The sequence below is a fragment of the Vicugna pacos genome, chromosome 9 (genome assembly GCF_048564905.1).
Source record: "Vicugna pacos chromosome 9, VicPac4, whole genome shotgun sequence".
Classification (NCBI taxonomy): Eukaryota; Metazoa; Chordata; class Mammalia; order Artiodactyla; family Camelidae; genus Vicugna; species Vicugna pacos.
In genome coordinates this window covers 26,182,400-26,209,162 of record NC_132995.1, presented here as the reverse complement: position 1 = coordinate 26,209,162, position 26,763 = coordinate 26,182,400, and the positions used below count along the sequence as shown (strand labels likewise).

Here is a 26,763-nt window from a genome sequence, read left to right as displayed (position 1 = left end):
ACTTTGGTGTATAAAGAATTCAGTTTGAAGATACTTTTTTAAAAATACAATTTTTCTTATGTTAAGAAAAAGACAACAACTCATAAACTAAATGCTTCCCTCAGGGGAAAAAAAATAAAAGTTTATATAACTTAAAATGAAAACATAAGGATTATTAAATAATGTGAAATAGAGGTTTTTCAAAAACCATGAACAGATTAGTTACCTGGGTAAATATTACCATGCTGTACTCCATGAGAAAACCCTAGTCCTGAAAGGGGAGCCACCAGACGTACTGCAACACTCTTTAACAGAAATTTTCAGCCCTAATTCCATCAATGAATTTTTAGTTGATGGCAAATGTCATTCATTGTTTGCTTAAATACAAATTGAACACTTTTCTTATCAGAGTTCTGCGAAAGAACAAAAATGGCAACCAATCACATCTATTGATGATAATTGAAAGGTGAATTATCTCGACAATTTGCATTGTCTAAATATTTCCTAATATGACCCGAAGTATCCTTACAGTGCTTTTGGTATTTGTAAGGGTACATGTTGTAATTGTTGTTCCAATATAAACTACTGTAATTACTAAAAGTTTAAAAAAAAAAAAAGCAGCTTAAAGCAGCAAGCATGCAAAGGCTTTTAGAAGCTGTTTCACTAAGTTGCCAGAAGAGTGTTTGCTCAGTCTCCCCCAGTACTATTCCATGAAAATGTGGATATTCAGTAATACATTAATATATTCCACAGAAAAGCCTACTTCATTTACAGAATGTTTACACTAAGCATGCATATTATTCTAAATACTGGATTTAAGAAATAAAAAAAGGAAGAGGTTTGACTCTAACGCGTAACTTTTACTAAACCCATTGTCGATGACTAAGACTGCAGGTGTCCCCGCTTGTTCGCTTTCTATGTATTTATTTATTTATTGCCTCTTCAACCTCTTCTGCGGCATTGTTCTGTATATGTTTGGATCCAAAAGCAAGGCAGTTTTTAATTGATATCGCACACTTTCATTCACCCACACATCAGGCAGAAGGTCTTCAGGCATCCAATAAAGCGAAAGCTCTATCTTTCCAGAATCCTGTTTTCTCTTAGCTATTACAGTACTGTGAGAAACAACACTGTGTCCCTTCCCTGAACTTTCTATGTGAGCTGAGATGTTAAAGCATATGGCTTGATGTCTTACTGTATCCTGTGTTTGTACATCTAAGAAATCCTATGGTTGTGGTAATGAGCGTCATCTTTTGTTCTTTCATTTCCTCCTTTTGTTCATTCCAGCTTTAGAAGGAGACCCTTCTTTGGCCTTTGGCTGGCTGGAAACTTTTGAGGAGTTCTGCTGACTGTGTTTGGGTACCTGGGGAGCCCGCCCTCCACTGTGTATCAACATCAATTTGTTCAGCTTTTTAACTTGTTGTTAGGACATAGTGGCAGCTTCTGAGCTCCAGACATGCCAGACTAGAAACCAGAAGTCCCTTCCTCTGCCTTCTAATACCCGCCCTCCAGCAGTCCCTCCCCTCTCATGGACAGGACCACGCAGGCGATGCTCTGGGGCCCCAAAGGCAAAAGAGAAGAGCATGTGCTGAGGGGTGGAGGTTGGTTACACTTGGCCAGTGGAAATGGACTAGCAGGTGGCACAGGGGACCAGCACCACCCTGACTCCTCTCCCCACTCTCCATCCTTTGGCCGCACTGCCCTCCTCTGGGATGAACCTGCTAAGTTCCAGGACTTGTACATACTCGGTCTAAAGCACCCTCCCCCGCAATCCACCCAACCCAGGTCCTCTTATCTTTCCTAATTAGCTTTGACCCAGCCTCCAGAATAATTCAGGCAACCTGACCCCCATCTAGTTGGGGGTTTTCTGATCTGCGGTCATGGAACAGAGCCTGGCTCGTAGACGGCCTTCAATAAATCCTTGTGGCAGAAATGTGTGCATCAGTCTGTGTTCCATTCTGTAGTGTGTGTGGTTCCTGCTATAATCAAATATTCATTGAGATGATTATATATAATGTCCACCTGTCCCTTTAGGCCATGGGGATTTATTTTTTTCATAACTGAAGTCCCTACATTTAGCACAATGTGGCATGTAATAGGTGCTCAACCAACGTCTTGTGAACAATGAATGGATGACAAGAGGTGGGTTGAGTCCCGCACTGAGTAGAGGGGTTCAAACGCACTTGGGCGCCCATGTCACCTGTGTGGCGGCAGGGTGGGGAACACACTGTTCTAGAATGAACTCACTGGTGTTCTGGGGAGACTGTCAGCAAGGCAGTTTTTCACCTGGAGGCCAAATTCCTTGTGGATTATGCAAAAGCATTTTTTTGGTGGATGTGTTGGGGTGGTGGGGAAAGGAAGTGTTTCACCCCAGTCTGTAGCTCACATCAAAGGCAGGCAGGGAGAGACCGGGCAGGCCCGGGTGGGAGGAGAGCTTGTTGGGACCAGACATCTAGAAACCAGTCAGCGTTCCCAGCAGCTACTGACTCATGTGAAGCCTCTGGGTGGGGGGCAGAAACTGGCTCTCCAAATCCAGGGTCTGGGGCTCTGTGATGGAGGGGAGGTTGGGATCCTGGTTGGCAAGCTGTAGGAAACTAACAGGATGATGAAGGCTTGGGGGGCCTAAGAAACAGTGAAGTCAGGGGTCTTGGTAGGGGAGGCTGATGTCAGGAGCAGGTGGTCCCTGAGTGGGAGGTCAGAGCCCTCAGTGGGAGGAATGAAGGCCAGGCTCTCACGATGCTAGCCTTAGACTCCCACCGTCCCGTGGACAGAGCCCCAGGCTGGGAACTGCAGGGTTCTGGCTCTTCCTGGTTGTGGGACTTCAGATTTGTTGTGGGAACACAGAAGGTCAGAGACTCCCAGGCTGTATGAATGGGAAAACAGGCCCAGAGAGGGTAAGACAATGTCCAAGGTGCCACAGGCAGGCAGTAGGTGATCTGAGCCTGGAGCCAATATCCCAGGGCTCCAGGGCCACCTTACTTTGGCAGGTTGCTCTAACGCTCTGGCCCTCAGTGTGCTCATCTATAAAATGGGGATAATGCCTGCAGCCATTTAAGCCGACTGTGCTCTTCTCCTTGTAGAAGGGCCTGGTGTGAAACGGCTGCAAACAGCAGCCTTCTCGGTCGTGTATGCAGCCTGTTGCCCGTATGGGTTGCCCTAAGGGACCCTGGGGACAGCCCTTTCCAGTGGACACTTATGTCTGGCATGCTGTCCCCAACCTAGGCTCCAGGTATGCGCGGTGCCTTTGGAAAGCCTCAGGGCAGTAGTCAGGATCTACCAAGTCATTGTGACCCTCCAAACAAGCTTCAGAACAAGGAGCATGTGACTGAGGACTTATGCAGGGCCAAGTTCGACTTCTCCAGCCACCAGAAGATCCCCATCTCCCAGAAGTGGGGATTTACCAAGTTTAATGCTGATGAACTTGAAAACACGGCAGAAAAGCAACTCATCCCAGATGGCTGTGGGGTCAAACACATCCCTGATCATGGCCCCCTGGACACATGGTGGGCCCTGCATTCAGGAGAGACATGGTGCTGGCCCCTCCTTACTCACGCCCACCAATAAATCCTACTTTCCTGTCATAAACAAACAAACAAACAAACAAATAAATAAATTGGGGATAATAATACTTACCTTAGAGGATTGTTGTATTAAGTGAGATCATTCCTCCATGCAATAAATATTTATTGAGGGCTGCGGCAGACACTGCTAGTTAGTCTCCCTTCTTGAAAACGGAACCCCCATTTTAGCTGGGAACATAGCCACCTGGAGTAGATTACATTTCCCCATTTCCCTGGCATGTGTGCTGATGAGACTTGGGAAGACTTACAACAAGGCATGAAGCATGATGTGCGTTCCCTCCTCCTTGCTGGCTAGGATTCGGCAGTGATGGCTACCGTGGTCAACCTGGACATCATGTTGAAGACAAAGTAGAAGATGCGTGGGTTCCTGGTCACCATGGGGCCCCCATTCCCATGATCGTGGGGTAAGCAATGGGACTCCTCACTGCCGGACTTTGTTTACATGAGGCAAAAATGAATGTGTGTTTAAGTCGCCATTATCTTGGGTTTTCACTGCTACACCCAATCCTAGTTGATACAGAGCCATTTAGGTATGAGGCTCTGGACTCTGAGGATAAAACAGAGGAAAGAACCACATGTAGCCCCTTCCCTTCAGAAGCCTCCAGTCTGGTGGAAGTGAGAGGCCATCCAAAAAGCATGTGCACAAGTGAAAAATTACAGAAGTGCCATGAGGGTGGACAATAGAGGGCCTTGAGCTCCGCAAGGGCATGGAAGGTCCCTGAGGAAACCACACGTAACCAGTGACCTGAAGGGAGTAACCAGGAAGTGGAGAGGTGCAGACTTGTAGGATAAGGTAACACCCTGTGGCAGGAGGGACAGTGGTGCCAAGGGACAATAGAAGATGGCCAGGGAGGCCCTGGGCAGAGAGCTGGGACCGCATGGTGTGAGGCAAGGCAGGGGCCAGACCAGCAATGGCAAGTTGGGTTTTGCTCCTGAAAGCAATGTGGACAACAGTGCCTGTAAAGAGCCCAGCAAGGTGCCGGGCCAGTGTTAGCACTCTCTCTGGGGTTGCTCTCTTTGTCTTGTTTAACCAAAACACGTTTGTGCTTGTAATGTCTGCACTATTTACAAGAGCCAAGACATGGAAGCAACCTAAGTGCCCATCAATGGCTAGATAAATGGATAAAAGAGATATGAGATATATTATATATATATGTATATATATATATATATATACACACACACATACACACACACACACACAATAACCATCAGTAGTCTTAAATATATATGAAAAAGATGTGAGATATATGTATATATACGTGTATACACACACACACACACATATATATCTATATATGAATGTTATTCAGCCATGAGATAAAAGGAAATCTTGCCACTTGTGAAAAACATGGATTGACCTTGAGGGTATTATGCTAAGTGAAGTAAGACAGAGAAAGACAAATACTGTATGACTTCACTTATATGTGGAATCTAAAAAAAAAAAAAAAACCTCCTGGCTTCAATCCCCAGTGCCTCTACTGAGGGAGAAAAACAAAAGAAAGAAAAACTGAGCTCATAGTTACAGAGAGCAGATAAGTTGTTGCCAAAGGTGAGGGGTGGGAGATGGGTGAAACGGGTGAAAGTGGTCAAAAGGAATTGAAAAAAAAAATTTTTAACATCACAGCTATATCCAACAGAAAAGCAGAGGTGAAAGAGAAAATACCGTGTTGGTGAGGATGTGGAACAACTAGAATTCTCTGCCATAAACCAGTGGCAAGAGGGTAAATTGTTACAACCACTTTGGAAAACTGTGGAAAGAGATGCACCCCCTATGACCCAGCTATTCCACTCCCAGCAGGAATCCACACTCGTGCTCATTGAAAGATACATGCACAGACCTTCATGGCAGCGCTATATTAAATAAAACTGGAAACAGCCCAGATGCCGATCAGGAGTAGAATAAACTGTGATAGAGTCACCAAATGGTGATGCAGCAGTGAGAATGGAGATCTGCATCTCCACACAACACACATGATGCCGAGGGGAAGAGGCCAGATGCAAGGAACACGTGCTGTGTGAAGCCACTGACCAGGAAGAACAGAACCAGAAGCGGTCCATCTGCCCCATTAGACGTCAGGATGGTGATTCTCCCTGGGGCAGGAGAGGGGCTTCTGGATGCTGGCTGTGCTCCCCCTTCTGGCCAGAGTGCTGGCTGCATGAGTGTGTTCAGTTTGTATAAATTCACCACATTATCCACATAGATGTGTGCACTCCTCACCCTGGATGTCACACTTCAATACAAATACTGAAATAAAATGCACCCCAATGTTCACAGCAGCATTATTTCCAATAGCCAAGACATGGAAACAACCTAAATGTCCATCGACAGACAGTTGGTTTAAGAAGATGTGGTGTATGTGTACACACACACACACACACACACACACACACAATGGAACACTATTCAGTCATAAAAAAGAATGAGTTAATGCCATTTGCATTAACATGGATGGACCTAGCGATTGTCATACTAAGTGAAGTAAGTCAGAGTAAGAGAGAAAAATACCATATGATATCACTTATATGTGGAATCTAAAAAAAAAAAAGAGACAAATAAATTTATCTACAAAATAGAAACAGACTCACAGACATAGAAAACAAACTTGTGGTTACCAGGGGGAAAGGAGGGGATGAATGGATAAATTGGGAGTTTGGGATTTGCAGATACACATTACTATATATAAAATAGATAAACAGCACTCTGCTGTACGCCAGAAATTAACACAACATTGTAAACTGACTATACTTCAATAAAATAATTACTTGATTAATTAAAAAGATGCAGCTGCCTCCAGCAGAGAGCTTCTCCTGTTAAGCCAGCAGCCGGACTGCCTGTGGTGCATTGAAAGAGCTTTGAATGGTAGATAGAAGAGGGACCCAGGAGAGCGCTCTGGCCAGCAAAGTGATGGGACCACTTTGGAGCTCAGGGACAGCGAGAGCGTCTCAGGGAAAGGAGGGACGTGGAGGAGGGGCGAGGAGGAGCAGGGAGGGGTCCAGGAAGGCCCTCAATTATTTAAAGGGCTTGGTATGCCGCCTACAGTGTGACCCTGTCTCTTGATGCCTCAGACAAGCCCTGACTGGTGAGAATGGCTTTTTATCCTTTGTGATAGACACTGACAAAGGAGCTGAACTTCTCTGGGGTCCCCAAAGAGCAGAACAGAGACGACGGACGCAGAAGAAAGAGCCAAGGCCAAAAGAAACCACAAGAAAGTGAAGCCTCGGGGAATCTGCCCCAGACTTGAGAACTTTGGGCTCCCCAGAGCATGGTGGGGGTTGGAGCCTGGCTTGTCTGGACCTCAGAGGCCAGACTCCCCTGTCCCCCACAGCAGGAGGTGACACAGCTCTGAGCTGCCGTCTAGCGGGGTAGGGGTGATGGGGGTGGGGGTGATGGGTGGTGAGTCACTGTCTGGGAGAGGGCTTTGGGGAAACTTGAAAAGCCCCGGGCCAGGGCGATGAATGTTTTGGTCCTCTCAGCACTCCTGAGTCATCCACCTGCACAGGCCAGCCCCCCCAGCCCTCAGCGCACTGGGGTGCCGCCTGCCCTGGGAGGGGGGAGCCACTGTACTTGGGATGGAGATGCTGGAACTCGCACCCTCATTGGGCCCCAAGCAAACCTGCGCCAGGGTTGAGAAGGACACAGGCCTCTGGGGAAAGGCTGAGGCACCTCTGCACCGCTGAGAGCTCATTTGCCTCCCTGCATCTCACCCTGCGTCAGCTGATGGCTGAGCTGGGTGGGGCCTGCATGCCCCGTATGCTTTAGACTCCCTCCCTCCCTCCTGCCTTCCTTCTCTCTCCCCCTCCCTTTCTCATTCTCTCTCTTTCTCTCCTTCTCTCCCACCCTTACTCCCTCCTTCTCTCCCACCCTTACTCCCTCCCTCCCTCCCTCTCCTTAAATTTAAAAATTTTACTGTAACAAATACCAAAAAATACCCGAAAGGATAAGGAAGAAAATAAAAAAGATCTGAACTCCCCCCTCCCTGAGATAATTACCATTTTGGTGACCATCTTCTTATTCTGTTGAAAACAGGCATCTTTCAAAGTAAATTCTTTAAAAACAGATGGAGATTTTTGGAAAATTTGCAGAGAGCTCACAGTTCCCATATACTGCCCCTGCCCTAACAGAAATACCATAAACTGGTGCCTGAAACAATCACATTTATTTCTCACAGTTCCAGAGGCTGGAAAGTCCAAGATCAAGGCGCTGGCAGAGCCAGTGTCTCAGTGAGGGCCTCTTCCTGGTTTGCAGACATCTGTCTTCCCCTTGCATCCTCCCCTGGCAGAGAGAAGAGACCATAACCAAGCTCTTGTGTCTCCTCTTATAAGGTCGCTAATCGCATTCAGGATGGCTCCACCCTCATGACCTCATCACCCCCAAATCCCCACCTTCTAACACCGTCACATTCTGGGTTAGGATTGCAACGTACAAACTTGGAGAGAACACAAATATTCAGTTCATAACAGCCCCACAAGCAATTCCTCCTATTATTATTAACATCGTGAGTATATGTGGCACATCCGTTACCACAAATGAAGCAATATTGATGCATTATGAACTGAAGCCGATGCTTGACTCAGATTTCCTTAATTTTCCCTAATGCCCTTTTCCTATTCCAGGATCCCACTCAGGATTTAGCCGTCACGTTTCCTGAGGCTCCTCTTGGCTGTGACAGTTCCTCAGACTTGCCTTGTTTCTGATGACCTTGACAGTTCTGAGAACGGGTCACATGTATTATACAACGTTCATCCATTGGGATTTGCCTCAAATTTCTCCTCATGATTAGACTGAGGTGAGGGGGTGGGGGTTGGGCCCCTCAGGGAGAGGTGGGGAAAAGCAAGAACTAGGCCTTCCTTTCAGGGAAAGAGCTTGTCTGGTCCCTCAGGCCCTCCTGGTACCAGCTGATTTCCTCAGCCAGCAGAGAAGAGGAAAAAGAATGCAGCTAGACTGGGGGGGTTTCCCAGCGTAATGTCCACCCCCCCAGGCTTCCTTCCTAAATGACAAGTTCATGGCCTTAAGTTGATTATTAATAACGATGACTAGCATGTACAGAGAATTCTTACCCACAGCATAATGAATCACCGGAAAAGCTGCCCCACTGCCGAGCTTTGAGATAAAGCACTACTGTTGGTAGCCCTGGAGGGGGCTGACATCACGCCCATTTCACAGATGAGAAACGGGGTCACTGAGGTTAAGTGACTTGCCCAGTCACAAGCCTGAAAAGTGAGAAAACGGAGACTCAAACCCAGACCTGACCTGACTCAATTTCAGGCTTCCTCTATGACATGGCTGCCCACCCACATTAATTTATAACCACTATTCTTATTTATATTGATGAAGAAATTGAGGCTCATGGAGGAGAGGTGACTCACGTGGCCCAACCCATCATTACTGACAGATCTGGACCAGAGCTCAGGTGTCCAGATCCACCCAAGGCCAGGCCAGGCCAGGGGGCTTACACTTCATGGGGCTCACATAGCAGATAACAAATATCTTAAGATGAAACAATTCCACACTGATAAGAGCCCTGAAGGACAGAAAACGAGGGCTGTTTTGGCTCTTCATCAAATCTCTCCCCATCACTCCTTTTGCCTCATCTGAGTAAAGGGCTCAGGTTTCTCCTGACCTTTGTGCGGCCCTGCTGGGCTCCCCAAGCCTGCCCCATAGTCCTCCAGCCCATCTCTGGAGAAAACCTAGAAGGTGCCCTCTCCACTCCTGGCACCCCCAGCTCTCCTGCACTCCAAACCCTGAGACTGGCAGCACCCTCTCCCCTGGACACCAGCTGCTCCTCAGCTTCCCCCACGTTCTTGCCAACTCCCACCAGCCTGCAGCTTCTGCTGCCTTCCTGGACTCACATCCTCTCTCGGCTGCCAGGACCCTGCCCTCTCCCGCTGCTCTTCTCCTTTGTGGCCTCCTCTCCTGGGTCTCACTTCCTTACATTAACTTTTCATTTGGAAGAATTTCAAGCCTACAGAAAAGTTGCAGTAAATACACTTATATCTTTTTACCTAAATTCATTCTAAACTGCTGACATTTTGCCACTTGGCTTTAATCTCTACATGTATATACTCACTATTATTATTTGCTGAACCATGGGAGAGGAGTTAGAGCCATCGGGACCCATAGCCCTGAAATACTTCAGCTGTACCTCCTAAGGGCAGGACATTCTCTTATATAACTGCAATTTAATTATTAACTAAGGGAATTTTATATTGACACTTTACTGTTATCTAACATACAGCCTGAATTTAAATTTCATCCATTGCCCTAATTCATGTCCTTTGAAGCATTTTTTTCCCTGATTCTAAAGCCACCTGGAATCTCTTGTGGCATTGAGTTGTCACGTCCTGCTCCCCTTCAGAGAGTTGCTAACCCCCAGCACAAGCGTCTCGGACTTCGGTCATCACCTCTGCATGGATGGTCTTGGGTTTGCATCTGCACCATTATCTCCAGCTCTGCTCTGCCCCCTTCTCTGTCTCCTAGTTATTCATGGCTCCCTGCACTACGAGCTCCCCAAGTCAGGGATGCGAGTTCACCTCTTTATCCCAGATGCCACGCCCAGTGCTGGGTAAGCGCACCAAGCAAGAGTGGGAGAAATACCCGCCTGGAGTCAGCGGGTCCTGGACTTAAGCTGTGGCTCCACCAGCCTTTGCTGTCCTGTCTTCCAGCAGGTGATTTAACAGTTATTCTGAGCAGATAATACAGCCTACTTTGCAGAGCTATTTTATCCCCTTAGGTGCTTTGTAGCCTTGTAGGAAGACAGGACCTTAAAAAAAGAGGGAGGATGGGAAAGAGCTGGGAAACAGCTCAAAACCGAGGAGGGCAATGGAGCACCAACCCTGACCAACTCTGAGCTCCTAAACACACCCCCACACCCCACCCCTGGGCTCTAAGCAGCCTAACCCTCCCAAGCTTGGTGGAGAGAGAACCTCAGTAAAGGAAAGTTTATTTAATGACACGAGAAATCAAGCTGGTCTGGAGATGGCTCCCAAGATGGAGAGGTGGTGTTAGAGCAGGCAGAAAGCTAGCTATGAGCAGAGAAAGGGGGATACAGACCAAATGGCAGGAATTGGGCAGAAAGCAGGGGCACAGGCCAAGTGCAGGAAACCACACACCCTGTAAGCACCAGCGGTCCCTGGGCAGAGAGAGAAAAGCAGGAACCTGGGGGCTGATAAGGGATCGTGCTTTTTGGGGGTGACAAGTGGCCTGGAGAAGAACAAAGAAAGGTGAGAAAAGGCAGGAATTTCCAGTGTCCACATGTAACCTTTTGCTCATTATGCCCTCATTTCAATAAAATTAGCTTTGCAGATCAGAAGTACCCATCATGCACCAATGCCATGACACTTCCAATCCAGACTAAATAAGGACAAAAATCCCTCCTCCCTTTGGGAGGGTGGAGTTGTGATGATAATCAGGAAATACGACCCCAAACCCTTCCCTCCCCAATGAATATTCTGCCCATTCATTTTTACACCCTGTGTAGCTAACTTGCCAAAGAAACTCAGGGTAGCCGCTCACCTGAGCCTGCCCGCTCTCCCCTGAGAGTGTACTATCCATCCTTTAATAAAGCCTCACTTCACCTTTTTTTAACCTCTAAGTCTTGTCTCTGAATTCTTTCTGGGATGGGACAAGAACCTGGAACACCAGTTGCATCTATTGGCAACAGTGGGATTCAAGCACCTTTGAAAGGGACCCAGCCCATCGTCCTGACACTTGATGAATGTGATAACCTGGCCATAAATTAGCTCAGCTAGGGAATACTGCCCCCTGGCCCAGGGCCCTCCAAAACCTCCACCCAGGCTGCAGGCTCAGGGGCTGAGGCTTCCCACAGGAGGAAGGACAGGCTGCCCCAGGAAGGAGTTTGTTAAGATCGGATTCCTGGGCAACAGCTGGACCCAATTTAGCTGCAGAACATTGACAGCAAGGCCTGGCCGCCAGCCAGCACCCCACAGGAGGCCAGAGCCTGCCATCCCCTTTCCACGGAGATAGAGTTGCTAAGGTCTCACCCTGGGCCCACCCAGCCCCTTCGCGCCTTCTGAGCAGCCTAAGGAAGGAGAGGGAGCAACTAGCCCTCGCTGGCCACCCAAACTTCGTCTTCTGCACACTTGGCTCCCTGCCCGCCTCTCAGGCTTTCCCAAACACTGGAGTGATTACCATGGTTCTCTGACTGCTTGGATTTTAGGGTTCCACCTAGTGAAAAGGGACACATGCATAATCCACACACAGGTGCACGTACACACACCACGCCGCTCGCTGGCATTGGATTTCTACCATGCCCTGCACTTGGGAACCGCAGGCCCCAACGCAAACAGAACATCTAGCCCAATCCTTATTGTCCACAGAAGGGCAGGGACTTGGCAAACATCAACCAGCAAAGCAGGTCCCCATCTCTGTATTCCTCTGAGAATAAATAATATTAATTAATGATAATAGTAACATGTTTACTGGGTGCCTAACTTAAACTAGATCCCCGATGGGTATCTGAAATCCAGTCGTTCTTTTAAATTAATCCTCAAAATAACTGGAGACTTGGTAAGGCTAAATATTTCCTCCAAAGCCACATACTTAATAAGCAGTGAAGCTGGGAATCAAACTCAGTCTGCCTGACATCAAAAGACAGGATTTCCTCTGCTGCAGGTCAGATGTCTGAAATTCCACCATTCAATCTTCCCAGGCCCTGTGATTAAAATGCAAATGTCCCTGGAAAGGTCCTGCCTTAAGGCATCCCCAGCCAAGGCCTGAGGGGAGCAGGGGGGACGGACAGCAGAAGGGGGCGTAGCACCTTCCACAAGGAGGTGAAAGGGTGTGAGGGACACATTATCCAGCCTTTCCAACTTGTCAGCCTCAGAGATGTGAGTTGGAGGTGGAGGCTCCCGAAAATGCCTTCCTGGGAAGTGATCTCTTCTGTGGGAGGACAGTTTTCCGTCTGTGCTGCTCTGGGACAGGGTGTAGGGAACCAGGGCTCCAGGCACCGTGAATGGGGGACACAGATGACCTTTGGGGGGGGGTCATTTATATCAAGAGATTTTCAAATGTGCTTACTTTATGACCCTGTCTTACTGTCCAGACCTCCTTGCTGAGCTCAGAGCACTGAGTACATCCAGCGCTCAATAAATAAGTGACAAAGAGCGTGTTATTAAATAGTACGGAGACAATGCTCCCAAAGACCTATCTGTCTCGGGATTGTGAGTGACGTGCATGTCCCCAGGGTTTGCTCTCATCTTTTCTTGTTGTCTGTTTGTTTTTTTACGTTGACATATATAAGGCCATTGTTCTAGTCTCTCTGATATTTACCTCCCCCTCTTTTTGATAACTACACCCCCAGTTTCCCTCCCATACAATCAGCCCACGTAATCCAGGCGGGTGGACACGTGACCTAGGCATAGCCAACAAGAAGCCTCCCAGTTGGCTGCAATGATTGGTAGAGGGATGAGCACAGTGCCTCCAACCAGGTCGATGGGATTCAGTTCTGAGACCTGCCGGAACTACTGGGAACAAGACACCCATTTTCACGGATGTTACCAAGCTGGCAGGAGGTGAGCCTGGTGCTGTCGGCAGCCATCCTGCCACGCAGCCCACCTCAGGGGTGGGGGGTGCCCTCTTTTCTCATTATGGGGGTCGGGTATGAAGTGGGAGCTGAGTTCTTCCTGACGCTCAAACGCGGCATCGTAAATTCCACCGTCATTGTTCCTTCGGCTCATGTAGGCCTTCTCAACTCGAAATGGCAATGCTGGCAGGAAACACCGCATGGGTTAGTAACTAAAGTCAATCAGAATCCTCCCATTTGGGCCCACTTTCTGTGGGGCTTGATGAAAACAACACGAAGGCCGGCAGTGAGGTCGGCAAGATCAAGGACCGGCTGCCCGCATCCGAGTTCTTCTGTCCATCCCCTGTAACTACTGGAACGTATGAAAAAATTCCCCTGGGGTGAGTGGGGGTGGCGAGGGCACATGAGGGTCAGGATGCTTTAAGAAAGTAGAGAGAAAATGTGAGATTGTGGTATAAGAAGCAGGTGGAATGAGAAAAGATCTTACTGGGCCTGAAGAATTTTAAAGGCACAGATCGACTTCCAGGAAGTCTGTCCATGTTAGAAGCCAGAGCTTTTGCTCCTTGCTCTAAGCAATACGTAGGCAGTTTGTGCTTCTGGGTTGGGCAACAACCAGAAGTAGCCAGCAGAAGCTAAAAGCACTTCTGAATTGTTTTGTTTTAGGTTCTGCATATGGATCTGGCAGAAGTCACAGGGAGGCAGAAGCAGGGGTGGGACTGGGGAGAAATACACCCCCTTCACGTTCACTCTCACCGTCAAACGTTCAACCAGGTGCTGACATCATAGGGCATCAATGAAAGTATGTCTATTTTTTTTCTTCTCCATTGGAGTTCCATCTCGTAAGAAGTCGGGGCTGTGGATTAAGGATGAGGTGGTTAAAGCCTTAGATTACAGGCCTTTCTTAGTCTTTTGCAGGAGGAAAGTGCCTTCTCCAGGTAAACAGATTGCCCGTGGGGGAGCCTAAACTTCCACTTTGATATCTTCAGAGTTTGGTCCCACTGGTTTGGAACTAAGATTCCGGTTGATGTGACAGGCCACTGCTGTTCAACACACTCCTTTCTTATTCTTGTGAAAAGCTCTTAAAGGAATTTGGAGTTTATTTTTGAGTTAGGATATGTCTCACTTTTTCCTTATTATGAAAAACATTGTGCTAGTCTTGGGCCTGAAGAATTATAAATGTGTGATTTTAGTTAAGAATGTTCTTTTCATTTTTCTTAGACGCTTTCTTACTTCATAGCTAGTTTTCAGTGTCTGACACCACGTTGGCAGAGACCAGCAGGAAAGGAAAGGGATGTAAGTTGGCAACATGCCTGGAAATGAGAGAGAGAAAAAGTTCTCCCTCACTGGAGTCGCTAAACTTAGCCACGGCTACAAAGAAAGAAATATTCTTATGCCACTCATTTTTCTTTTGTCAAAGTAACACAAACATGTTTAAGAAGATCAAGTGATACAGAAGGGGTAATAATGAAATGTTAGTTGTTTCTTGTTTCCACCCAAGTTCCGCTCCTGCTCCTAAGAGGGAATCACTTTCAAGTGTGGCTTTCGGTGGACCCGTCCGTGTCTCTCATACTCCACCTACGTAGCTGTTTCTGTTCTTGATTTTGTTTTGTTGCAGTATAATTCACATGAAACGAAATTCATCATTTTAAAGAGTACGATTCAGTGATTTTTTTTGGTATATTCATACAGTTGTGTGACCATCACCACTAATTCTAGAACATTTTCATCACCCCTCCAAAGAAAACCATATTCATTAGCACTCATTCCTCATTGCTCCTCCCCCCAGCCCTTACAGTTACTCATCTACTTTGTGTGTCTATGGATTTGACTCTTCTGGACATTTCATACAGATAGTCACACAATATGTAACTTTTTTTTATTATTGAAGCATAATTGATTTACAATGTTGTGTTAGTTTTCAGGTGAACAACAAAGTGATTCAGTTATACATATATATCTATTCTTTTTCAGATTCTTTTCCACTATGAGTTATTACAAAATACTGACTACAGTTCCCTGTGCTATACAGTAGGTCTTTGCTGTTTATCTAGTTTATATATAGTAGTGTGTATATGTTAATCCCAAACTCCTAATTTATCCTTCCCCCTCGATATGTGACCATTTGTTATCTGGCTTCTTTCACTTAGCAAGATGTTTTCAAGGTTCATCCATATTGTAATATGTTTAAGTACTTCATTTCTTTTTATGGCTGAATAATATTCCATTGTATGGATGGATGTACCACACTTTGTCCATTAATTAGTTGATGGTGAATATTTGGTCTATTTTTTCTCTTTGGGGTTATTATGAATAATGCTGCTATGAACATTCATTTACAAGTGTTTGTATGGACATTTGTTTTCAATTCTTTTGGGTATATGTAACTGGTTTTGATTTATCTCTGTAGACTTCCTGTTATGAGATATGAATGTTTAACTTGTTTGTACTACTCTCTCTTCTCCCCTGCCCTGTCACACCAATATAGTATTATATATTTTTACTTTCTCTCTTCATTACATTTGTAACTATAGCAGTTGTGATTGCTTTTCACTCAAATAATAGAAACCTGATTACAGTGACTTAAACACATAAGGAGGTATTTTTCCTCACATAACAAATCCGGTTTATTGTTAGTTCAGCTGCCAAAAACTGTCAGCAGGGGCCTAGGTTCTCTTTATCTTTCCTCTCTGCTGCCCATAATAGGCTAGCTTTTATGATCATGCTTGTCTCCATTTGATTACAAGATGGCTGCTGCAGCTCCAGACATCACATCTGTATACAAGCAAGGAAGAACAGGAAAATGGACAAGAACTAGGAGCTATGTTGGTGGCCTTTTATCAAGAAAGCATAAGATTTCTTAGATCTCTTCCCACCAGCAAACTTCTACTTAAACCTCATTGGCTGGAAGTAAGTCACATGGCCACACCTACCTGCCAGATTGCTGGAGAAACCTGCAGGAAACAGGATTGATATCATTGGCTTAGATCAGTAGTCTTCAGCACTGGCTGCATATTGGAATCTTCTAGGGATATTTTAAGATGTACTGATGTGTATATGGTATTATCCTCATCTGGTGGTTCTCATCTAGGGGTGATGTTGTTCCCTATGGGACATTTGGCAATGTCTTGGAGATATTTCTTGTTGCCATGAATAGGAGTGAGGTGTTCCTGGCATTTTGTGGGTAATAGTTATGATACTGCCAAATATCCTACAATGCAGAGGACAGCCCCCCACCACAAAGATTTATCCAGTCCAATATGTCAATAGTGTCAAGACTAAGCCACTTTGCCCTAGACCAATTAAATTATAATCTCCTCCATGTAGTTCCAACGTGCAACCAGTGTTGAAAACCATATCTTTGTGAATAATCCATGGCCTGTGCCTGGGCCCATTGACACCCTGAGCAAAGCTGGCGTTCTGCTACTAAGAAGCAGAGGGGCGTGGATATTGGTTGGGTAGTGTGTCTACTCCAGTAACTTTTAGTCATGTATTGATACCTTTACTTCTAATTCCATTAAGTATGCAGTGTCTTTTGGCTCCCTCTTTGTGAAATGAAATTACCCCTCTCACTTTTTTGTTTTGTTTTGTTTTGTTTTTTAATTGAAGTATAGTCAATTTACAATGTTGTATCAATTTCTGGTGAATAGCATGTTTCAGTCATGCGTATACATACTTATATTTGTTTTCATAGCCCTCTCACTTTGAATTCTTCTCCCTTCTGCCTTTCAACTTCTATAATTTGAACTTATACATTGACAAAATTAATAGCATTTATTTTCTTTCTTATAATCAAAGTTATATCTGTATGTTGTCTAACTATAGATTCTAAACATTGAAATTTAATAAACAGGATTTCTATTTTGACATTATAAATGTTCACTGCAGAGCCAAGAAATGTTTTACAATAACTTTTTTCCTCTATCAGCTTTTTGTTTTCCTGGAGTTTGTAGTTTCATTTTTTTCCCTTGCACAATTTTACTTAGGCTTTTTTAAAGGGTTGTTTCATATAACCCATGTAAAAGAATGAACAAGGAAGAGCTAAACATTAAAACTTATCAAATTCCTTAAGAACTGAAAGCTTTCACAATCACCCTCAACTTCCAGTTAGATAAAAGATGACTGAGAAATCTAATTAACGTAAAATGGGGAATATAGAATTGAATGCTAATATTATAATCCTAGGTAACTTATCTTTAATAAGTATTTGGTGAATGTTGTTAAATATTTGCATCTGTTTGGAATAGTGTTACTGGATGCTTCCAATTTAGGTAAGAGAAAAATCTTTCAATGATGCATTTGTCAGATACAATAACATATGATTTTATATATTATGCAATGCTGACATAAGGATATAGCAATGGATTAGCTAGCCATGTAGCAATTTTAAACATTTTTATGTGCACTGGATATTTATCATTATTGACTGCCATACGGCTGAAGAACTTTAAGTGAAATTATGCTCAGACTTCCCATGACCAGGAAGCAAGTTCCCTACTGTTGTGAACATCTGTCTCAGGAACATGCTGGGACCTCCAGGCTGCTGAACACCTAACCTGATTGCAATTCCACGTGTGAATTCCTTCTACACTTCAGTGGTAATTTAAATAACTTTATGACATGCTTCCTAAGACTCTACACAGCAGGGTGGATGAATACTTGGGTTCCCAGAAGCTGTGTATTTCAACCTTTCCTATGAGTAGTACAATATCACATTTCCACAGATTATTTTTATATGTAGTACAGTTGTAATTTTTGTTACTTTTGATTGGCTAACTTTTATTAAGATAAAATTTACATACAGTGAAACACACAGACGTTAAGCACAATTCAAGAAGTTCTGACAAATGCATACACCAGTGTAAATCAACTTCTTAATTGGTTAATTTTCCCTTTGGGGAACTTAGGGTAAGTATTAATTTGAGATCTCTGAAAAGGATTTCTGAAAAAAGATTTTTTTTTTTGCTTTCTAGGAAAGTTTTTGTTTTAATTGTGGTAAAATATATCTAACATAAAGTTTACTATTAGTGATATTTAGTATATTCACCGTGTTGTGCACTCATCACCACTATATATTTCTAGATCATTTTTCATCACCCAAAAGAAAACCTGATACACATTAAGCAGTTACTTCCTATTTCTCCCTCCCTCAGTCCCTTGGCAACCACTAATCTGCTTCCTGTCTCTATAGATTTGCCTATTCTGGACATTTCAGTAAATGGAATCACACAGTATGTGGCCTTTTGTTGTCTGGCCTCTTTTTAAAAAATTAGTATAATGTTTCTAAGGTTCATCCGTTTTGTAAATGTATCAGCACCTCATTCTTTTTTATGCCTGAATGATATTCTGTTGTATATATCTACACCACAATTTGTTTCCCCATCCGTGTGGTGATGGACATTTGGGTTGTTTCCACATTTGGGCTATTGTGAATAGGGCTACTGTGAACATTCGTGCACCAGTTTTGTTCGAACACTTGTTTCCAATTCTGAAAAAGATATTTTATTTGTCACCCCAGTAGCCCAGATCTGATAAATATGTTCAAGATAAGAGTTGCATTTGGACCAAGCTCTTTTGTTCTCTCAATGCCTGTTACTTCCACTAAAACAAAACAAAGTAAAACAAAAAAAAAAGTCAGCAGTGAAACCACCAAGGAAGGAAAGGTAAACAGTTGCCCTGCTGTTTGGTGTGATTTTTGACAACACCCTTGGCCGGTATACAGAAATGTGAAAGTTACAGAAATGGAGAACAGAAAGGAGGCATTGATGTGTTTTCAGTTATTAAAATCACAAAGTTTTCTAGCATTTTTGCATGAAAGGGTTGGATTCCCCAGCTTGTGTCCAAAGGGGATTGTTGTTTGAACCACAGTGGCTTCTTAGTAGCTGGTTGCCAATCAGGCTGAAATGTATAAAACAGTAAAAGTGATCATTGCTCAGCCAGCAGTCCTGGCAGTTGGTTAAGCTTGCATTGCAGTGTGCAGACCTTAGGAAGGAGGGGCAGAATGGGAGTGAAAAATCTGACCAACCCAGTAATGGTGTTACCCCGGCTGTGTGCACCCTGCAAACTGCGAATCCCACAAAGTTTCCACTACCCTCCAGCCTTCCGACCCAAAGCGATTTCTCCACCTGTGGCATCCAAGCAATTCTGGAGCCCTGAGAGAGAGGTAATCCTGAGGGGAAAGCCCATTTAGCCAGTACAAACAGTAGATGGGACCTGGGGACTAGCTGAAGACCAGCCGCAGCTCAGCCTAGCGTTCCCGAGGGTGAAAGGCGGGGAACGTGGTGCAGACTCGGCCGGCGTTTTCTTCCATTCCTGGATTCTCAGCTCACCAGAAACAGTCCGTCTTCCCTGTCCACGACAGCCTCTGGATACATCAATTCCTGGACAATCTGCTACTGGCTGTATGATCCTGGGTGACTTATTGAATATATCTCAGCTTTAGTTTCCTCAGCTGTAAAATGGTGTTAATCAAAGGGCCTATCATTTAGGATTAATGAGAGAATCAAGTTAATCCATAAAAAGCACTTAGAGTTTCAGGCAGATCATTAGTGAAAAAAAATGATAGTAATCGTTTTTCTGCTGACAGAATGAGGAGGCACAGGAGCAAGACAGATGCGGTACAAACTGCCAGGGCACCCGAGCCTCCCCTAAGGGCTGCAAATGGGGAGAGGTGGTGAGAAGGAGCCGTGTGTCCAGATCCAAACACCATGGGCCACTGCTGAGAGAACCGATCTCTGTGCCTTAGCTGCTACCTGGTCACCAACAGCCTGTCATGAAAACCACTGGTTCAGCTTGTGTAAAAGCATTCTGGCTGGTTAAATGCCTTGTGCTCGTAGTAATTCTGCAGTTAAGTTTAAACATACAAATTTTTTCTTACATAGTCATTCATTCATTCAGTAACCATTCAAGTACCTACTGTGTATCAGCAACTCTTCTAGAACCTGGAGATATAGTAACAAATAAGACAGACACACAGTTACACTCTCGTGGCACTCGTGTTCTGGAGGGACTGAGCCACGTAATGTCTGTGTCCTTCACCTATTGTCACTGAACCTTTCTATCCTTCAATTTCCCTATCCATAAAATAGAGATAATAATAGCTACCTCATAAAGTTTTCATGAGCTGGTTTTTTTTTTTTTTGGTTGCTTGGTTTTTATTGAGGTGTACTTGACATATAACATTAGTTTCAGATGTGCAACATAATAATTCAATATTTGTATATATTGAGAAATGATCACCACAAGAAGACAAGTTAATCTGTCACCAATGTGGTTTATACTTCTTTTTCTTGATGAGAACTTTTAAGATTTACTCTCTTAGCAATGTTCAAATACGCAATACAGTATTATTAACTATAGTCATCACGATGTATATTATGTCCCCAGGACTTACTTATTTTATAACTGGAAGTTTGTACCTTTTTACCACCACCCCCAACTCATTTCACCCACACTCCAACCCCTGTCTGTAGCAACTACTAGTTAGTTTTCTGTATCTAAGAGCTTGGGTTTTTTGTTTGTTTGTTTGCTTTAGATTCCACAAGTTAGTCAGATTGAGATGGGATGCCCCATGAAAAAGACCAGCAAGACCTCCAGGCAGAGCCATTACTTTCCTGCCAGCACCATCCTGTTCCCTGGCCCAGTGGCATTATCTTGCTTTTTGCCTCTGAAACGGCTTACTTCTAAGAAAGTGGAACTTACCCCTAAGATTTTATTCTTTCCCTGAGCTAACTCCTGATTGGTCCATTTATACCACTCCTGATTGGTCCATTTCTCTCATTCCTGATTGGTCCATTTCTACAAAGTTTGTTTCTAATTAGTCACCTTTGTTATACCTTATTTGCATATGATGTTGCAAAATGTTGCACAGTCTAGACTGGTAGCCTATAAAAGGCTGTGTAAACCTACAGAGGGGGTCCAGAGCTTGGAGTGTTAACTCCTCTGGGCCCGCTGATGTAATAAACCTGAGTGCTCCAACCCTCCGAGTGCTGCTTGGTCTCTCGCCCAGATCCAGGTTGCTGTCACAACGGAGCTATAACACTGAGCTGTAACACACTTTGCTGCAACAAGGTCATACAGTACTTCTCTGTCTTTGTCTGATTTACTTCACTTAGCATAAAGCCCTCAAGGTTCATCTATGTTGTTGCAAATGAAAAGGTTTTTTTCTTGTTTTATAGCTGAACAGGATAGCCATATTTCACATTTTCTTTATCCATTCATCCATTGATGGACACTTAGGTGGTTTCCTGGACACCCACATTGTAAATTGCTTATTGTAAATAATGCTGCAATGAACATGGAAGTACAGACATGTTTTGAGTTAGTGTTTTGTTTTCTCTGGATAAATACCAAGAAGTGGAACCACTAGATCACATGATAGTTCTATTTTTGAGCTTTTGAGGATCCTCCATACTGCTTTCCATAGTGGCTGTACCAATTCACAGATTTTACCAACAGTGCATAAGAGTTCCCTTTTCTCCACACCCTCACCAATGCTTGTTATTCCTTGTCTTTTTGGTAATAACTACTCTGACAGATGATATCTCATTGTGGTTTTGATTTGCTGCCATCTTTTACCAAAGGAAACCAGAGATTCCCTGGTGGGTTGTGGGGGAGGACTTGAGGGTAAGACAGCAACAAGGCTTGAGACATCTTGTGGTGAGAAAGCAAGGATGCTTTCAAAGATTTGAGGGTTCTGTGGAGCTAGGGAAGGAGGCCAGCCCGTGGGAGGACCCCCATTTGGAAGGGTAACCATGGAATGAGTAGTTCAGAAGGAAAGTTCATAATCTCAGCCTTTTTGAAGATACCGAGTCTGTAAAAACTCCAAAGTCCTGAAAAGGGAATGTTAACATGGTATGTTCTCTAAGGAACTTACCCAGGTGAATTTTCAGTCTTGTTTACTAGAGAAAATGTTATATATTGATTGAACCAAAGTATGTACCAATAGAAAATTCTTCTGTTAAGATTTTGTTCAACAAGCAAGGTGCCAAATCAATTTATTTTGCTCTACATCTCAATCAGTTTGGATTGCTGTATCAAAACCACCATAGACTAAGTGGCTTATAAACAGTAGAAATTTATTTCTCTTGGTTCTGGAGGCTGGGAAGTCTGAGATCCAGGTGTCAGCAGATTCAGTGTCTGGTCAGGTCCACTTCCCTGTTCATGGACGGCTGTCTTCTCTGTGTCCTCACATGGCAGAAGGGGCAAGAGAACTCTCTGGAGTCCCTTTTTTAAGGACACTAATCCCATTCATGAAGGCTCTGTTGTCATAACCTAATCACTTCCCAAAGGCCTGACTTTCAAATACCATCACAGTAGGATTAGATTAGATTTCAATTTGTGAATTTTGGAGAGACATACACATTCAGTTTGTACCACCCTACAAGCCTTTTTGATCTGTTCAAGTTGTTTAATTAGGTGGATACTCAGAATTTCTAAAGCTTCTGTCCCCTCCTAGTGGTTTTTGATTGGAAAGTAGTGTTGATCAATGTGTTAAAAAGACGTCTATGATAGTCTGCAAGAACTGTTCTAAACTCAGTGTATACACAAGCTGGCCACCAAGTATATAAACCCAGGGTGGCATGTCCACCTGCTTTTGTCATGAGAAATTGGGTCTTGTTCTTAGTCTAAAGAAATATTGGAGAAATATTTCAACTAAAAATGGAAGATAGAGACGCCTTGTTCCCCTGGTCCACTTGCGTCTTTTATTTGAAACTTTCATTTTAATCACCTGCTCCCTGTGCCCAATTTTGGTCTCAAACCCACCTTGCAGAAGCCAAGCTCTAGTTGTAGATTCTTCCTGCTGTCTGATTCCCACCAAAATTGGCTTTGCCCCTCAACTTCACACTTGCAGCAATGAGAGAGAAATTATCCTCACATCTGGACTGACCAGTAAGTCACAGGGGGCATTTCTGGGGAAACTAGAAGGTTGACACAGATAGAGAAGCATAAGGCAGATGGGATCAAGGAGCTTCTCACCCTCAGAGCCCCAGCTTCTGCTGCTCTTTTTGAGTGAATTGCGGAAGTCAACCATGATGTCACAAAAAATAAGTGTTGGCTTTTGTCCCTGGTTCCTGGCACACAGCTCCTAACACCCTTGGACTGGCCAGAGCGATGCGTGTCTTTTGTATGCTAATGGCATGACTAGTGGCTGGTCATCAGAAAGACCAGGCATCATTAGAGGGCTGGAACTTTCAGCCCCACCTCTAGGCCTCCTGGAAGGGGAGAGGGGCAGGGGATTGAGTCAATCACCTGAGACTGAGTTAACTGCTAGTGATCAACGATTTAATTGATCATGCCTACATAATGGAACTTCCGTAAGAACCCTAAATAACGGTTCAGAGAGCTTCCAGGTTGGTGAACACATCAAGGTGCTGGGAGGATGGTGCACCCCCCCCAAACCCCTCCACCCTGACATACCTTGCCCTATGCATCTCTTCCAACTGGCCAATTCTGAGTTGAATCTTTTCTGATAAACTGCAAATCATAAGTAAAGTGCTTTCCTGAGTTCTGTGAATTGTCCCGGTGAACTATCAGACCTGAGGAGGGGGTTGGGGGAACCCTCTGAATTAACAGCCTGTTGGTCAGAAGTACCAGTGACAACCTGGGACTCGTAACTGGCATCTGAAGCAGAGCAGTCTGGTGGAACTGAGCCCTTAACAGGTGGGCTCTGATGCTGACTCCAGGTAGATGGTGTCAGAACGGAACTGAATTGTAGGACCCACAGCAGGAGAGGCAGTGTGGACAAGACACCACGCCTTTGGTGTCAGAAGTGTCATGAGTAAAAATAGCTCAGAGCTCTGAAGCAAGAAGAGGAGAGGGCAGGAGGAGCAAAGGGAGACCCAGGTAAGACCCACGGTGTGGATACATTCAACAAGCAATCTTCCGGTTCAAAAATCTCGTCCTTAAGAGACAGATACTGACAATCACTATTTTTATTTTTTGTAAACTCAGAGGAAAAGCCAAGCTGTGCCTTCAGGAGGGGACAGAATTAAGCAAACCTGAAGGCTGGATCCAATCATAAAGCAGCCGGGCCCAGGACCGACATAAAGTAATCGTGACTTTGCCGATTGGAGTGGGGAGAGGAAATGAGGTCACATGTATAAAACTCTTCACAAACCTCACACAATTTGTCCACAGTCGTCACAGGCAGAGGGAAGAAATCTGGTTTCTTTCTTTTCCTGTTGGAAATGAATGAAACCGCGCCGTATTCCTTTCACTTTGTTGCCTGAAAACTGGTTCGTTTGAATGAAACCCTGGGCCTAGAATCCAGCAAACAGGGAAGGAGCTGCTTCAGAATAATGAGATGCTGCTGGGGAAGGAGAAAAATGATCAAATTTCAACCACTACTTGGAAATGCAAACAGATTCATGTATTCATGGTCACTGATGTCTTTATTGGAGCCGGAACGTCTAACACGTCCAAACAGCACACGATTAGTCTCCATAATAGGAACGAAACAAGCTCCCAGGGAACTAGTCAGCTGATCACGCTGCAGAGGGTGTTCAGTGCTTTTCCACAGCGAATGTGGCACTCGGTCGGTCCCCTGATGCCTCGCGCTAATGCGCACATGGGGCGTCATCTGTCCCGACACCTGCTGACTTCAGATACGTCAGCATCCTTAGTCACCGCAGCCTGACACCCTCCAGGTGCTGGGCTCAGCTCCAGGCCCTTAGGGGATCAGACCTAATTCCAGACTCGGAGAGATCATGGTGAGACCGAAGAGCCTGGCTGCTTGTTTATTTGATTAAAAGAAGAAAAACTTCACTGTTACAGAACAAAGAGTGCAAAGCGAGCCCTCCCCTCTCCACCCCAGGCCTGGACCTGTTCCTGGCTCCGTGATTTCACTTACAGATTTTATAATGCTGAGCCAATGTGGAAAATTGCACTATTGCTTAGCAACCCAGATTATAGAGAAAATTAGATCTGAAAGACCCACGACAACAGGCAGGATTCTAAAGGGAGACACAGTAAAGAGAAGGGGCCAGAATGACTCACCTCAAGGCTGACTCCCCTCTGAGCCTACACTTGGCCTCTAATAACAATCAGAGTTAAAGTGAATTAAGCACTTCGTGGGTGAGACACTATACCAAGTGTTATACACCCATCGTCTTGTTTCTTCCTCACAAAAACCCCTGAGGTAGATATAATGGTTATCTCTTTTTTCTTTCTTTTTCTTTCTAGGAGGGGAGGTAATTAGGTTTATTTATTTTAATGGAGGCACTGGGGATTGAACCCAGGACCTCATGCAGGCTAAGTTCATGCTCTACCACTGAGCTATATCCTCCCCACTATCTCCTCTTTCTCACAAGAAAACAGAGGCATAGGTATTGGTCAAGGTCACTCAGTCAGTAAAAGTGGGTCCAGAATTTGAACATCAGACCCCGGGTTTTTTGGCATCACGCATACTAACCCAAGAGTGCAGGTCCTTGTGCCCCAAACATCCAAAAATGCAGTTTACAAGAAAAGATGTGATTTGGGAGGGTGAAATTATCCAGATGGCGAACTCAATTTTTTTCTTCACTGAGACACAGTCATAGATCATTGGAGCAAAGATGTTTTGTTCTGCTATTTTTCACAAAATGGAAAAAGCATCATTTTGACTGATTATAAAATAAAATGCATGCTTATTATAGACTATGCAAAGGATACAGGACTGTGGAAAATGAAACTCCTCCAAACACACACGACCACACATATCCCATCTGCCCCGGGTGTCAGAGATAACCACTGTTAATAAGTTTCTCTAAACATAAATACTTAAAAAAAAATAAATGCAGCAGACTTGAGAAGTAGCCACAACAAACTAGTCTGCACTGAGAACAAGTGGAAACACTGGTTTAATAAAATCAAAAGTAAAAATTTCTTTGAGGGACAAATCTTCCATACAGAAGAATTTCAAATTAGGTAAGCAGATACTTTTACCTCCAGTGTGTGGCCCGTAATGCTCATGAGTGTGGCTCTTAGAGACCCACTTCCAAAGAATATAGTAGAAAAAGGGAAAAGCCACGACTTCACAGTGGAGAAATCTGACAGGCACCATTTGAACTAAATGATCAAGGTTAACATCACTAGGAATAAGTCAGGTTGACATCACATACCGTCTTAATTCAGGCCGCTGTTAAAAAAACAAAATACCACAGACACTTATTTCTCACAGTTTTGGAGGCTGGAAGTCCAAGGCCAAGGTGCTGGCAGATTTGGTTCCTGGTGAGGGCGCTGTTCCCGGCTCTCTGTGTTCTCATGCGGTGGAGAGAGGGAGAGGACGCAGGCTCTCCGTTGCCCAGTCTTGTACAGGCACTGATCTCATCAGGAGGGAACCTCACTCGTGACCTCATCGAAACCTAATTACCTCCCGAAGGCCTCACCTCCGAACACCATCATATTGGGGCTTAGGGCTTCCACATGTGAATTTGGGGGATACAAACATTCAATCCATAACATGGACCCCTGAAATAATGTAATGAGAAGAGTGCTTTGAATCTGTGATATTCCTCCCCTAGAATGATAATCCATTCATGAGAAAACATCAGACAAACCAAAACTGAGAGACCCTTTACAAACTCCCCGACTAGTACTCTTCAAAACCATCAAGGTCGTGAAAAACATTAACGACTGATAAAACTGTCACGGGCCATGTTACAGACATGACAACTAAACAT

At 44.5% G+C, this 26,763-nt stretch overlaps 1 non-coding gene and 1 pseudogene across 1 annotated transcript; one reads left to right on the top strand and one right to left on the bottom strand.

The window, feature by feature from the left end:
- Positions 1 to 346: 346 nt before the first annotated feature.
- On the bottom strand, positions 347 to 1,375 carry LOC102537148 (zinc finger protein AEBP2-like; annotated as a pseudogene).
- A 1,645-nt stretch (positions 1,376 to 3,020) lies between these two features.
- LOC116281968 (small nucleolar RNA SNORA70) lies at positions 3,021 to 3,157 on the top strand. Its single transcript, XR_004191444.1, has one exon. It is a non-coding gene; the product is annotated as a small nucleolar RNA SNORA70 (small nucleolar RNA).
- The last annotated feature ends 23,606 nt before the right edge of the window (positions 3,158 to 26,763 follow it).